The sequence below is a fragment of the Arachis ipaensis genome, chromosome B4 (assembly GCF_059453495.1).
Source record: "Arachis ipaensis isolate K30076 ecotype BB chromosome B4, ASM5945349v1, whole genome shotgun sequence".
Classification (NCBI taxonomy): Eukaryota; Viridiplantae; Streptophyta; class Magnoliopsida; order Fabales; family Fabaceae; genus Arachis; species Arachis ipaensis.
The window spans coordinates 124,644,693-124,658,711 of NC_142439.1; the positions used below are offsets into that span (position 1 = coordinate 124,644,693).

General features: G+C 32.5%; 2 pseudogenes; both read left to right on the forward strand.

The window, feature by feature from the left end:
• Window positions 1-1,779: 1,779 nt before the first annotated feature.
• On the forward strand, window positions 1,780-2,579 carry LOC148569089 (sugar carrier protein C pseudogene; annotated as a pseudogene).
• A 410-nt stretch (window positions 2,580-2,989) lies between these two features.
• On the forward strand, window positions 2,990-3,789 carry LOC148569090 (sugar carrier protein C pseudogene; annotated as a pseudogene).
• The last annotated feature ends 10,230 nt before the right edge of the window (window positions 3,790-14,019 follow it).

The following is a 14,019-nucleotide window of genomic DNA, read 5'->3' on the forward strand; positions in this document are numbered from 1 at the left end:
AGCAACTTTGTTAAATTCTGGCCAGCATATAACTAGCAAAGAAAAGTGAGCCATTGGATGAAATCTCACACCAATCTTACACCATTAAAATAATCATTGATGGCTATTTGATGGCTACAAATCACAAAAATTACTGACCCCCTAGCATTCTTCTTATAGAAAACCATTTTACAAAGAGAAAAGACAATTTGTGCAATAAAAAAATTTACAAAGAGATGAGACAATTAGTACAAGTGAAGAAGTGACCTTCAAAAATGAAGTATTAATAGAGAGAGCTAAAACAATGTCTTCCAAATGTTAAAAAATGAGATTAATTATTTTTTATAATAAAAATATAAATTTATTAATTTGTTTAATACTTTTAATAGAGAATAATAATCCTTTTTTTTTAGAAAAACACCACACTTACACTCCCTACTTTTTAAATGAACTAGTGCTAAACTCGTGCGATTCACGGGCTTACATTTTAATTTGACATAATAATTATAAATTTTTGGTTAACCAAAAAACAGATTTGGTTTTTGAATTAACAAAATCGTGTTCAACCCTAAAATTAACCATTAGCCTCTTACACAATTTTTAACCTTTTTTTCTTTTCTCTAACCTAGAAATATAACAAAAAAATTTCACTAAAGAATTAAAATTAGCGCATCTCATTATTATCGAAAGCCATTTGAGAAAGAGAAGAGGCAATTTGTGTAACTGAAGAATTTACAAAGAGATGAGACAATTTGTGCAAGTGAGAAAGTGGCGTTCGAAAGTGAAGTATTAATAGAGAGAGCTAAAATAATGTCTTCCAGCTGTTAAAAAATGAGATTAATTATTTTTTATAATAAAAATATAAATTTATTAATTTGTTTAATACTTTTAATAGAGAATAATAATCCATTCTTTTAGAAAAACACCACACTTACACTCCCTATTTTTCAAATGAACTAGTGCTAAATTCGTGCGATTCACGGGCTGATATTTTAATTTGACATAATAATTATAAATTTTAGGTTAACCAACAAAATGTTTGGTTTCTGAATTAACCAAGTCATGTATAGTCCTAAAATCAACCATAAGCCTCTTACACAATTTTTAACCATTTTTTCTTTTCTTTAACCTCGTAATATAATAAAAAAATTTCACCAAAGAATTAAAATTAGCGCATCTCATTATTATCGAAAGTAATTTTACAAAGAGAAGAGGCAATTTGTGCAACAAAAAAATTTAAAAAGAGATGAGGCAATTGATGCTAGTGAGGAAGTGGCCTTCGAAAATGAAAAATTAATAGAGAGAACTAAAACAATGTCTTCCAACGGTTAAAAAATGAGATTAATTACTTTTTTTACAATAAAAATATAAATTTAATAATTTGTTTAATGTTTTTAATGGATAATAATAATAATCTTTTTTTAGAAAAATATCACACTTACACTCTATTAAACTACTCTTCCACCTTAGCTCATGACAACAATAAAGAAGTTTCGTGGCCCACAAATTCAGCCCAACAGAATACATAAATTCAATAACAATTTTAGTCTTTATTATCATATCTTATCTTTTCTTTATCTTATCTTTAGTTGTTCTTATCTTATCTTTATTTGTTTTTATCTTTCGTAAGCAATGCTCTCTATATATTTAGTTTTACCCTCATAGTTTACAACACATCTCAACTCAATTACAAACTTAACACTAGTCCTTTCTTTTTCATAGTCATATCTCTCCCTCATCATCAGTGATTCTTTTTCTCTTCTCCCTTGTTTCCATTCCATTAACCGATCAAATAAAACAATGGCCGGTGGACTCATTGGAAAGGGGTCTGGCAATGGGAAGCAATATCCGGAAAACTCACTTTTTGGATTTTTGTGACATGCATGGTTGCTGCATTTGGAGGACTAATTTTTGGATATGATCTTGGCATCTCAGGTGGAGTTACATCGATGGATCCTTTTCTGAAGAAATTTTTCCCAGACGTGTATGCAAAGGAGATGAACATGAAGCCATCTGACAATTAGTATTGCAGGTTTGACAGCCAGGTTTTGACACTCATTACATCCTCCCTATATCTAGCTGCTCTCGTGGCATCACTCTGTGCATCTTCCATCACTCGAATCTTTGGAAGGCGTCTTACCATGTTGTCCGGCAGTATTCTGTTTCTCGTCGATGCCGGTTTCAATGCCTTTGCTCAGAAAGTGTGGATGCTCATTGTTGGTCGCATGTTGCTTGGCTTCGGAATTGGATGTGCCAATCAGTCTGTTCCAATCTATGTGTCGGAGGTTGCTCCTTACAAATACAGAGGAGCCCTTAACATGATGTTCCAATTGGCCATCACCATTGGAATCTTTGTGGCCAACGTCCTCAACTATTTCTTCGCCAAGATGAAGAACGGTGAAGGCTGGTGCTACAGCTTGGGTTTCGCGACTGTCCCTGCCGTCATGATCGTCATCGGCGCAATCTTTCTCCCCGACTCGCCGAGCTCCTTGATCGAGCGTGGCAAAGATGAGAAAGCCAAACAAGAGCTGATCAAGATTAGAGGAACCAGTGACGTGGAGGAAGAGTTCATGGTATCAGAGTCATGGTATCCTCCTTGAGGAGGATATATAAGTTATCATCCACCAGCTTGCGGGGGCGTATTAAACTACTCTTCCACCTTAGCTCATGACAACAATAAAAAAGTCTCGTGGCCCACAAATTCAGCCCAACAGAATACATAAATTCAATTACAATTTTAGTCTTTATTATCATATCTTATCTTTTCTTTATCTTATCTTTAGTTGTTCTTATCTTATCTTTATTTGTTTTTATCTTTTGTAAGCAATGCTCTATATATATTTAGTTTTACCCTCATAGTTTACAACACATCTCAACTTAATTACAAACTTAACACTAGTCCTTTCTTTTCTCTTCCCTTCTCTTCTCTTAGTCATATCTCTCCTTTATCATCAGTGATTCTTTTTCTCTTCTCCCTTGTTTCCATTCCATTAACCGATCAAATAAAACAATGGCCGGTGAACTCATTGGAAAGGGGTCTGGCAATGGGAAGCAATATCCGGAAAACTCACTTTTCGGGTTTTTGTGACATGCATGGTTGCTGCATTTGGAGGACTAATTTTTGGATATGATCTTGGCATCTCAGGTGGAGTTACATCGATGGATCCTTTTCTAAAGAAATTTTTCCCAGACGTGTATGCAAAGGAGATGAACATAAAGCCATCTGACAATTAGTATTGCAGGTTTGACAGCCAAGTTTTGACACTCTTTACATCCTCCCTATATCTAGCTGCTCTCGTGGCATCACTCTGTGCGTCTTCCATCACTCGAATCTTTGGAAGGCGTCTTACCATATTGTCCGGCAGTATTCTGTTTCTCGTCGGTGCCGGTTTCAATGCCTTTGCTCAGAAAGTGTGGATGCTCATTGTTGGTTGCATGTTGCTTGGCTTCGGAATTGGATGTGCCAATCAGTCTGTTCCAATCTATGTGTCGGAGGTTGCTCCTTACAAATACAGAGGAGCCCTTAACATGATGTTCCAATTGGCCATCACCATTGGAATCTTTGTGGCCAACGTCTTCAACTATTTCTTCGCCAAGATGAAGAACGGTAAAGGTTGGCGCTACAGCTTGGGTTTCGCGGCTGTCCCCGCCGTCATGATCGTCATCGGCGCAATCTTTCTCCCCGACTCGCCGAGCTCCTTGATCGAGCGTGGCAAAGATGAGAAAGCCAAGCAAGAGATGATCAAGATTAGAGGAACCAGTGACGTGGAGGAAGAGTTCATGGTATCAGAGCCATGGTATCCTCTTTGAGGAGGATATATAAGTTATCATCCACCAGCTTGCGGGGGCGTATTAAACTACTCTTCCACCTTAGCTCATGACAACAATAAAAAAGTCTCGTGGCCCACAAATTCAGCCCAACAGAATACATAAATTTAATTACAATTTTAGTCTTTATTATCTTATCTTATCTTTTCTTTATCTTATCTTTAGTTGTTCTTATCTTATCTTTATTTGTTTTTATCTTTCGTAGGCAATGCTCTATATATATTTAATTTTATCTTCACAATACAATTTAATCAATCAAGAAATACAAAGTATAATATTCTTCCTCTATTTTTTTCTTATTATTTCACAATTTTATCACACTCCCTACTTTTCACACGAACTAGTGCTAAACCCGTGCGAATCATGGACTTATATTTTAATTTGACATAATAATTATAAATTTTTTGTTAACCAAAAAACAGATTTGATTTTTGAATTGATCAAATCATGTACAACTCTAAAATCAACCATAAGCATCCTACACAAATTTTAGCTATTTTTTCTTTTTTCTAACCCCGTAATATAACAAAAAAAATCCACTAAATAAAAAATTAGCACATTTCATTATTATCGAAAGCTATTTTACAAAGAGAAAAGGTAATTTGTGCAACAGAAGAATTTACAAAGAACTGGGGCAATCAGTGCAAGTGAGGAAGTGGTCTTCGAAAATAAAGTATTAATAGAGAGAGTTAAAACAATATCTTCTGGCCATTGAAAATTGAGATTAATTACTTTTTTATAATAAAAATATAAATTTATTAATTTATTTAATGCTTTTAATAGATAATAATAACATTTTTTTAGAAAAATATCACACTTACACTCCTTACTTTTCAAATGAATTAGTGCTAAATCTGTGCGATTCACGAACTTACGTTTTAATTTGATATAATAATTATTAATTTTTGGTTAACCCAAAAATCGATTTGGTTTTTAAAATAACCAAATCATGTACACCTCTAAAATTAACCATAAATCTCCTACACAATTTTTAATCATTTTTTTCTCTAACTCTGTAATAAAACAAAAAAAATTTCATTAAAGAATTAAAATTAGTGCATCTCATTATTATCGAAAGCTATTTTACAAAGAGAAAAGGTGATTTGTGCAACAGAAGAATTTACAAAGAGATGAGACAATTGGTGCAAGTGATGAAGTGGCCTCCGAAAATGAAGTATCGATAGATATAGCTAAACTAATGTCTTCTAGCTGTTAAAAAATGAGATTAATTATTTTTTTATTATAAAAATATAAATTTACTATTTTGTTTAATGCTTTTAGTAGATAATAATAACCTTTTTTTTTAGAAAAACATCACACATTAACTCCCTACTTTTCAAATGAACTAGTGCTAAATTCGTGCGATTCACGGGCTTATATTTTAATTTGACATAATAATTATAAATTTTTGGTTAACCAAAAAACAGATTTGGTTTTTGAATTAATAACCAAATCATGTACAGTCCTAAAATCAACCATAAGTCTCCTATACAATTTTTACCATTTTTTCTTTTCTCTAACCCCATAATATAACAAAAAAATTTCACTAAAGAATTAAAATTAGCGCATCTCATTATAATAAAAAAATATTTTAAAAAGAAAAGAGGCAATTTGTGCAACAGAAGAATTTACAAAGAGATGAGGCAATCGGTGCAAGTAAGGAAGTGGCCTTCGAAAATGAAGTATTAAATGAAAGAGCTATAACAATGTCTTCTAGCTGTTAGAAAATGAGATTAATTACTAGTTTGATTTGATCAAATAAATAATTATATTAATTCAAATAGAATATTATTGTATTATTTACTAGCACCAAGAATATAATAATAATATGATAATTGAGAATATTAAATGAGATTTGAGAATAATTACTTATTCTATTTCTGAATTTGAATTATAAATTTGGATGAGATCCAAATCGATTATGTTTTAAATTGATATGATATGATTCATAAAATTTGAAGGATTCAGATTTGGAATTTCAAGATATGATTTAAATTTGAATTGAGAATCAAATTTAAAATCAATAACAAATCTCATACTATATATATGTATGCCAAGGGTAGAGGAAAGAAGAGAGAATAACAAGAGTTTTATTCCTTTATCTCTACACACACAAGTGTATGTGAGCCTAATTCTTGGAGAAGAATTTTATGGTGTGAAAAAAGTTGCAAAGTGGTTCTCAATTTGGATCAGATATCCATTGGCCAAAGAGTTGACAGGAAAGGTTGGTCTCGGTGTGGATACGCATAGTGCCTTCGTACATCAAAGGAGAAAAAGATTTTTACTAGCGTACTCAGGTATTTAGATCTGATCTGATCTATATTTATTATTGGAATAAAAATTTAAGCACAAAAATAGATCTTTAGGATTACTTTTTTTTCTTCCACTGCGTGTTATGAACACATGGTAATCTTTCAGTGGTATCGGAGCTTTGGCTTTTTATGTTTAAATCTTTATTCCTATTTTCTTAAAGCTTGTGAATTAATAGGATTAATTCAAATTATTTTTTAAGCATGTGATGTATTTATTTTCATTGAGATGGTTTTCTAATAAATTAATAATTAATTTATTTTAATTATTTAATTGTAATTAAATTATCATTCTTTTAATATAAAAGTTATATTTATAATCAAATATTTTGTTTGATTTTATTTATTTATTAAATTTTATTGTGATTTTGATCACAATAAAAGGAATAAGATGCAAAATATCTTTTGTTTGTTTCTTATATATATAAGTGTATATATAAAGGTCAAATTTGATTTGATAATTTTTTAAGGCTAAACATTAGTACATAAAAAATCAAATTTTGATTTGATTGATATGTTTTGAACACTATAATTTTAGAAATTAGTTTTTCTAATATTCTTGATTATAAAGAGCGGTCTGACAACCAGGAGTTTTATTTTCTAGATAATAATCAGTATATACATTTGATGTATTAGGGATTTAATTTTATATTTTGCCTAGACAACCTGGGAGTATAAAATTTAATCTATGAGTACTGATAAAAAATTCTCTAACAATAGAGATAAATCTTAAAAGTTAGGAGATTGCCAAATAAATAAATTTATCTCTTATTTACAAGGAGCAACCTGACAACTAGGATACTTGTACTCAAAGATAGAATTTATTTATGCATATGATGATGTATAAGGAGAATTAATTTTATGCTTGGACTTAGACTACCTAAGGGTATAAAATAAAATTCAGTTAAATAATTGTCTGACAACCAGATAATTATTTGGGATTATAATTGTATGGAATACAATTTAATCATGTTTATCTGGAATAGGTATGAGTAACAACTTGACAACCAAGATACTCATTCATGATTCTAAATAATTTTGTCAGTAATATAGATTTCTTGTTTACTTTCATATTTTAGATTTTTAAATATGTCAATCTTTCGTATGACATACTTGAAAGTAACAAATTGACTACAAATTGAGAATTGTTCTTATGTATGAAAGGATTATCATGGACATGATAATCCTACTGAAATAATATCTTCCAATAAAATTGGTTTTGAAATGGTCAAAACTTGTGAAGTATTTGTAATATTATTTTACATGGGTTGTTTTGCAACCATAAGTTTTAATTTCAAAGACATCTCTCTACTATTTATTATTGAACATCTTGAGAAGATATATGGTGTCAAAAGTAAGATAGTATGACTATAAAAAATTTTGTTTAAACTAGTGGGAGTATTGGACGATATATTTTGAATTAAACAACTTTAGAAGTTAGAATGCCATTAGGCAAATGGCTTTAGCGAGAATTGTTCTTGCAAGCATTTTTGGATATTTATTTTGTTACAAACAATTTATAATTGGCCTTAATATGATTAATGTTTGTTATTTTTTTAGAAAAACTCAATATGAGTACTGAGGATGCCAATTAAAATTGCTTTTAAGGGTTGGTTTGACTAATAATAAAGATATTGAGTATTTTTATTATGAGAGCTTAAAGTAAAATCTCTAATTATCTAATTGATATTCTATTGAATAGAGAATGAGATTCACTCAATGCACAAATACTAGTACTCTCTGTACTTCATTATGTTTAAAAAACAAGGAATTTGATCCAGCTGCTAATCTTTTGTTAAATATTTGGATTACATTTTAGAAACGTGGCTAAATTAACAAAGTTTTCACTAAATCAATTTTAAACCCATATGAAATGTGGAAAAGGCATAATCCGAAACTTAAGAACATTAGAGTTTGAAGATGTCTTATATGTGTTAAGAGATTGCATAAAAATAGAATTGATATTAGGTCCGATAAATGAGATTTATTGGTTATCCTAAAGAAATAATGAGATTATTTTTATCACTCTTTTTATGACAAAGTGTCTATAATAAGAGGTTAAACTCTTTTTAGAAAAGGGATTCCATCTTAAAGAAAGAGTGGGGGGTACAATTACTTTTATTAGAATTATACTCCACTCAATAGAGGACATACTTTCTCCTGAAAGTACAAAAAGTTTGATCGTCAAACTAACTTTTCGAAAAAGTAGCCTATTTGTATAATGATACAATTCTATAAAGATAGATCTAATGGTTACTTAGATTTTTTTTATAATCATATTCAATAAGGATTGTCCTTACAATAAAATTATGCACTATTGTAGTGGGAGATTTCATGTTTTGAGAAAACGTGATATTTATTATGCACTAGGTGTGTTTTACAAAAGGTCAAGCAAACATGCTCAAGAGCAAAGGTGTTTAAGGTCAAAAGAGTTTTGATAAACACAAATGTGCATTAAAAAATTATACACATGATTGATTGGCTCTAGTACAAGTAGGAGATTATTGTGATAGTAGTATGCCCAAGATCCAATCTATCATGATTGGCTCTCGTGCAAGTGGGAGATTGTTGGGAATAAGGAGTATGACCACAATTCAATCAATCATGTGTCAAATAATTTGTTATTGTTATTATATTAAAATATTAATATAATAAGGTCTATGATTAAATTTAGAAATTTATCATTGTGATATTGATAATAATATTGAGAGATAAATCTTTTATAATTTAATCTAAATTGTTCTTGGTCATAGGATTATTAAAAAGACATTAATAATCCAGAAAGATCAATATATATATATATATATATAATGGTCTTCATTGGATGAAGATTAATAGATCTCATTTATTAAATTATATATAGATGGTGCATATAGAGATATGACCATTGAACTGATTCACTCTGAGAATTCCTAATGATTATAATTACCGCATATTTGTCAATAGGATATTCTCAAGATGAATATAGTAATAGTGTTTCCTTTGACCTGTGACTGTCATAATAATTAACAATGTATTTATTATACTTTGATTCCGGACACCTAATACCCTAGGGTGCTAGTTGAATGGATATTGGGTATGATTTAAATACTTGTAGAATTAATAATTAGTCAATAAGGAATCCGTCAACTCTCGGTAAAGAGTTTGAGCTCTATGATTATAATGACTGAGATGAATAAAACCTTGGCCAAGGGGATTGAATGAATGAAGAAATGAGTTTCTTAGGCCATTCACAGTTCATTATAATAATGGTAACAAGTTAAAGTTTGACAATTAAACCATATTCTAAGGGTTAACCAAGAGCTAGAAAGATGGAAGGAATTATACTTTGTTCTTCTAAGGTTCTTAGTAAAAATATATTACTTCATACTATCGGGTCATTGAGGAGTGTTGCTAGACGCCAACTGTAAAATTCGGTTAATTAATGGCTAATTAACCCATAAACTAGAATATATTCTAGAAAGTGAGAAATGAGGTTTTTATGGTTTAATGTGGTAGAGAAATTGAAAACGAAAATTTTGACACAAATTTTAAAGAAATTGGCCCAAGATTGGGCCGAACGGGCCAAACCGGGCCAATCAGACCCAAGTTGGACCCAAGGGCCCAGCCAAGCTCTTATTTAATGAGAGAGCTCAGCACTCTCTCTCCTCCAAGAACACGCACACGCTGAAATTGGCAAAAGGGAAAGGGGAGAAGTTCCAAAACCCTCGTCCCAAATTCAATTAATCATAACTTTTGATCCGAAGCTCCGATTGATGCATCGTTTGCAGCCACGCGATCGCAATATCGAGCTCTACAAAATTCACACAATCAATCTTGAGGTAAGTCACAGTTTCATCTTCAAATTCTCAGCCCTCATTTTTGAAAATTAGTGGGTAAAGTATTGAGATTTTTTAGTTTGGATGTTATAGGATCAAATTAACTTGAAGGGAAGGCTTGTTCTTGCTCCCTTGGTCCTTGGGTAAGGTAAGAGATCTCAAACTCTAGTGAAAATGTTGAATTTGAGGTATTGGGTATTGAGTTGTTGTGTTTTAGTGTGATATTGTGGCTTAGACATTGTATATATGTACAATGGAGCTTGATTGGTGGTTTTGGAAGCTTTGGTGTGGAGTCCCAAGCTTGGAAAATCTGTTGGTGGAGTTTGAAAACCTTGGAAGTTGAATTTGAGAGTGTTCCGGGTGGAACGGGAATCGGCCAAAGTATGGTTTCGGTTTTCTGTATCTAAAATGTAATGTTGTGTGAAAACTTAGGCTAGAGACCCTAAGATAGGAGTTGGATTATTAACGTTATTGATGGATTAAATAAATTGTGTTGTTGTGTATGAACTTAGTGGATTGTGACATGTTGATATATTTGATGAATGAATTGGATTGAGATGGATACATGGATTGATATGTTTAATCGATGAAAAGGTTAAAGCTCTTGTTGATGAGCATGTTTTTGGGGTATGATATTGACATGTGAAAATATATGGTGTTTGATGAAATTGATTGTTTGCTTTGGAAATTGAGAGAGGGAAGGATGATTATTGAATTGAGATATGAAATGTTGATTATGATGTGAGATTTGTTAAATTGAGATATTGGTTAAATATGGTGTAATTGGTGGGTTGATGATTGAAAGGGTTTTGGAAATGATTGATGTTGGGATGGTTGAGTTTTTGGTTGATTTTGAATGGATTGGGAAGTGTATGTATTGAAATTTGGGAATTTACAAGTTTTGGTAAAAATGGAATTTTGATGAATTTCAACGGATCATATCTTGGGCTATTATTTTTGGAATTTGATGATTTTTATATCAAAAGAAAGATGATTTCATAAGCTTTAAAATGGTTTAAATTTGATGAAAATATGAATTTTGTGGAAGGAGATATGATCATTGGAAGTTTGGGCCAAAAATCTAAATTCTGCAAATTCTGCAGAATTTGTGATTTCTGGTTTGTGTGCGCACGCACACCCCGCGGGAATTTGGACCTGTGCGCACGCACACGTGGGGATAGGGCCACTGATAGGAGCGCTAGCACGCCCTGTGCACACACACAACCAACGAAGCATTACGAGCTGTGCGTACACACAGCCCTGTGCGCACGCACAGGTTGGGAATGGCATTCGGTTGGTGGCGCTAGCACACCTTGTGCGCGCTGGGAATTCAATTTTCTGTGCATACACACAAGCCTGTGTGCACGCACACTTTCTAAAAATGCTTATGGGCGTACGCACGCACGCCCCTGTGCGTACGCACACGACCCAGTCCTTTTCTAAAGATTTTGTTTTCAAGTCTTTCACATTCCCAACAAGCTTGTAACCTTCCGAGATGCTATTTCACACATATAAACCGCCCCAATTTCATCCCTTAAATGTTAAATTGATATAGAATGCCTAGCAAATGAGAGTAAGCTAAGGGAGAGGGTAACTTGTGGATGAAGAAGGGGATGTTATAATGAGTAATGATGAAAGATGATGATATGAGTTATTGAGGAGGATAGTGGGGTACTGTATATGATATGAGCCAAATGGCTGAATATGAGATGAGTCGAATGGCCGTATGAGATGATGATTTATGGTTGATTTTGAATTATGAATTGTGAGCCGAATGGCTAAGATGAATGTTAATGTACGGCTGTGGTTAAATGCATATATGTTGAATTGTTGATTATTATGATTGTTGCACTCCACCTATCTGAGATACGAGTTTTTCTAGGTAAAAGCAGTGGCTAGCCACCACGTGCTCCAGGTGGAGGACTTGATACTCTGCTGACCCTATATCGTAAGTGTGGCCGGACACTGTGAAAGTTCCGGATGAGCTCGCCCCTGTAAATATACACCAATGAGGGTGTTTATATATATATATATATATATATATATATATATATATATATATATATATATATATATATATATGATGTTTATGTTATGAGATAACTCGAGTTGGGGATGCACGACAGAGGGACAGTCCAATGGTTAGCTACCAGGACTTGTCGGGCTGGCTTTATAACCGATAGATGAGACTCATCAGCCACTAGGACAGGCATCCATCATATGCATCATATGTGATTTGTTGGAATGCCTAATTGATTGCATCATTACTTGCTAATTGCCTAATTGTCTTATCTGCTTCCTACTTGTGCATTTCTTTGTTTGATATATTTGTGATTGTATCCCTATTACTGTTGGCGGTTGGGAGGTTTGCAGGATTTGGAAAGGGGATATATATAGTTAGACCGAAGACCCTTAAGTTAGTCGCATGTTTTCATTTTCATGGTTTAGTATGTTTATATGCTTTGATTATAATTCTGGAAGTTCTAAGATTGCCTTCGGCTTTTCCAGGACATTACATGTTAGATATTTGGGCACTGTTACCATGTTGAGAACCTCCGGTTCTCATCCATGCAGATTTTGTGGTTTTCAGATGCAGGACGCGAGGCTCCTCGCTGAGGCATGCTAGAGACTTCCTTTTGGCAGAGGTCCTTAGTATTTTGGAATTTTATTTTGATCATGTAGACTTGTTTAGATACTTATATTCTCCGCTGTTCATATGTATTTTGTATTGTCTCCTCTTAGAGGTTATTTTGGAGAAAACAGGTTTTGTATCTTGTGCTTGGGGTTTCTTTTGGGTAGTTCCCCTATATATGTATGTATACTTATATGCTCAGGCCAGTTATCTTCGTAAGCTGAGTTCTGAGTCTTGATATTGGTATTTTGGCACTCTCTGGTATATTTATATCTCGCGTAGCTCGTTCTTTATCTGTTTGTTCACGTTATCGATCGGAGCGTTGCGCTTTTCGGTTAACGGTTTTGATTTACCCCTTTTTCTTCAAAGGCTCCTAGTTATAAACATTTTTGCAATACTATACGTACTATATTTTATTTTTAGAGGTCGTAATACCTCACCACCTCTGTTTTATGACTTAAGCATAAGACTCTGTGTGGTAGGGTGTTACACCAACCTTGATTAGTAAATTTAGTATGACTAATTTACTACCCGCTTAGTATTGAACCTATGGGGTTACACACTAACGAGTGTTCTAATCTTTGTTGTAGAATTATTTAATTATTATTTTGATTTGATCAAATAAATAATTATATTAATTCAAATGGAATATTATTGTATTCTTTGCTAGCACCAAGAATATAATAATAATATGATAATTGAGAATATTAAATGAGATTTGAGAATAATTAGTTATTCTATTTCTAAATTTGAATTATAAATTTGGATGAGATCCAAATCGATTATGTTTTAAATTGATATGATATGATTCATAAAATTTGAAGGATTCAGATTTGGAATTTCAAGATATGATTTAAATTTGAATTGAGAATCAAATTTAAAATCAATAGCAAATCTCATACTATATATATATGTATGCCAAGGATAGAGGAAAGAAGAGAGAATAACAAGAATTTTATTCCTTTACCTCTACACACATAAGTGTCTGTGAGCTTAATTTTTGGAGACGAATTTTATGGTGTGAAAAAAGTTGCAAAGAGGTTCTCAATTTAGATCAGATATCCATTGGTAAAAGAGTTGACAGTAAAGGTTGGTCTCGGTGTGGATACGCATAGCGCCTTCGTACCATCGAAGGAGAAAAATATTTTTACTAGCGTACTCAGGTATTTAGATCTGATCTGATCTATATTTATTATTGGAATAAAAATTTAAGCACAAAAATAGATCTTTAGGATTACTTTTTTTTCTTCCGCGGCGTGTTATGAACACATGGTAATCCTTCAGTTGCAAGATCCAGATTGGTTTTTAGATTCAGGAGCCACGCACCACATGACTGCGATGCTCACAAGTTTGGGAAAAAGACTGAACACGCTGGTTCAGAAAGAGTCACCATCGACAATGGTTCAGGTTTGCCAATTAGTCATATCGGAAGTTCAATTTCATTTCAGATCTG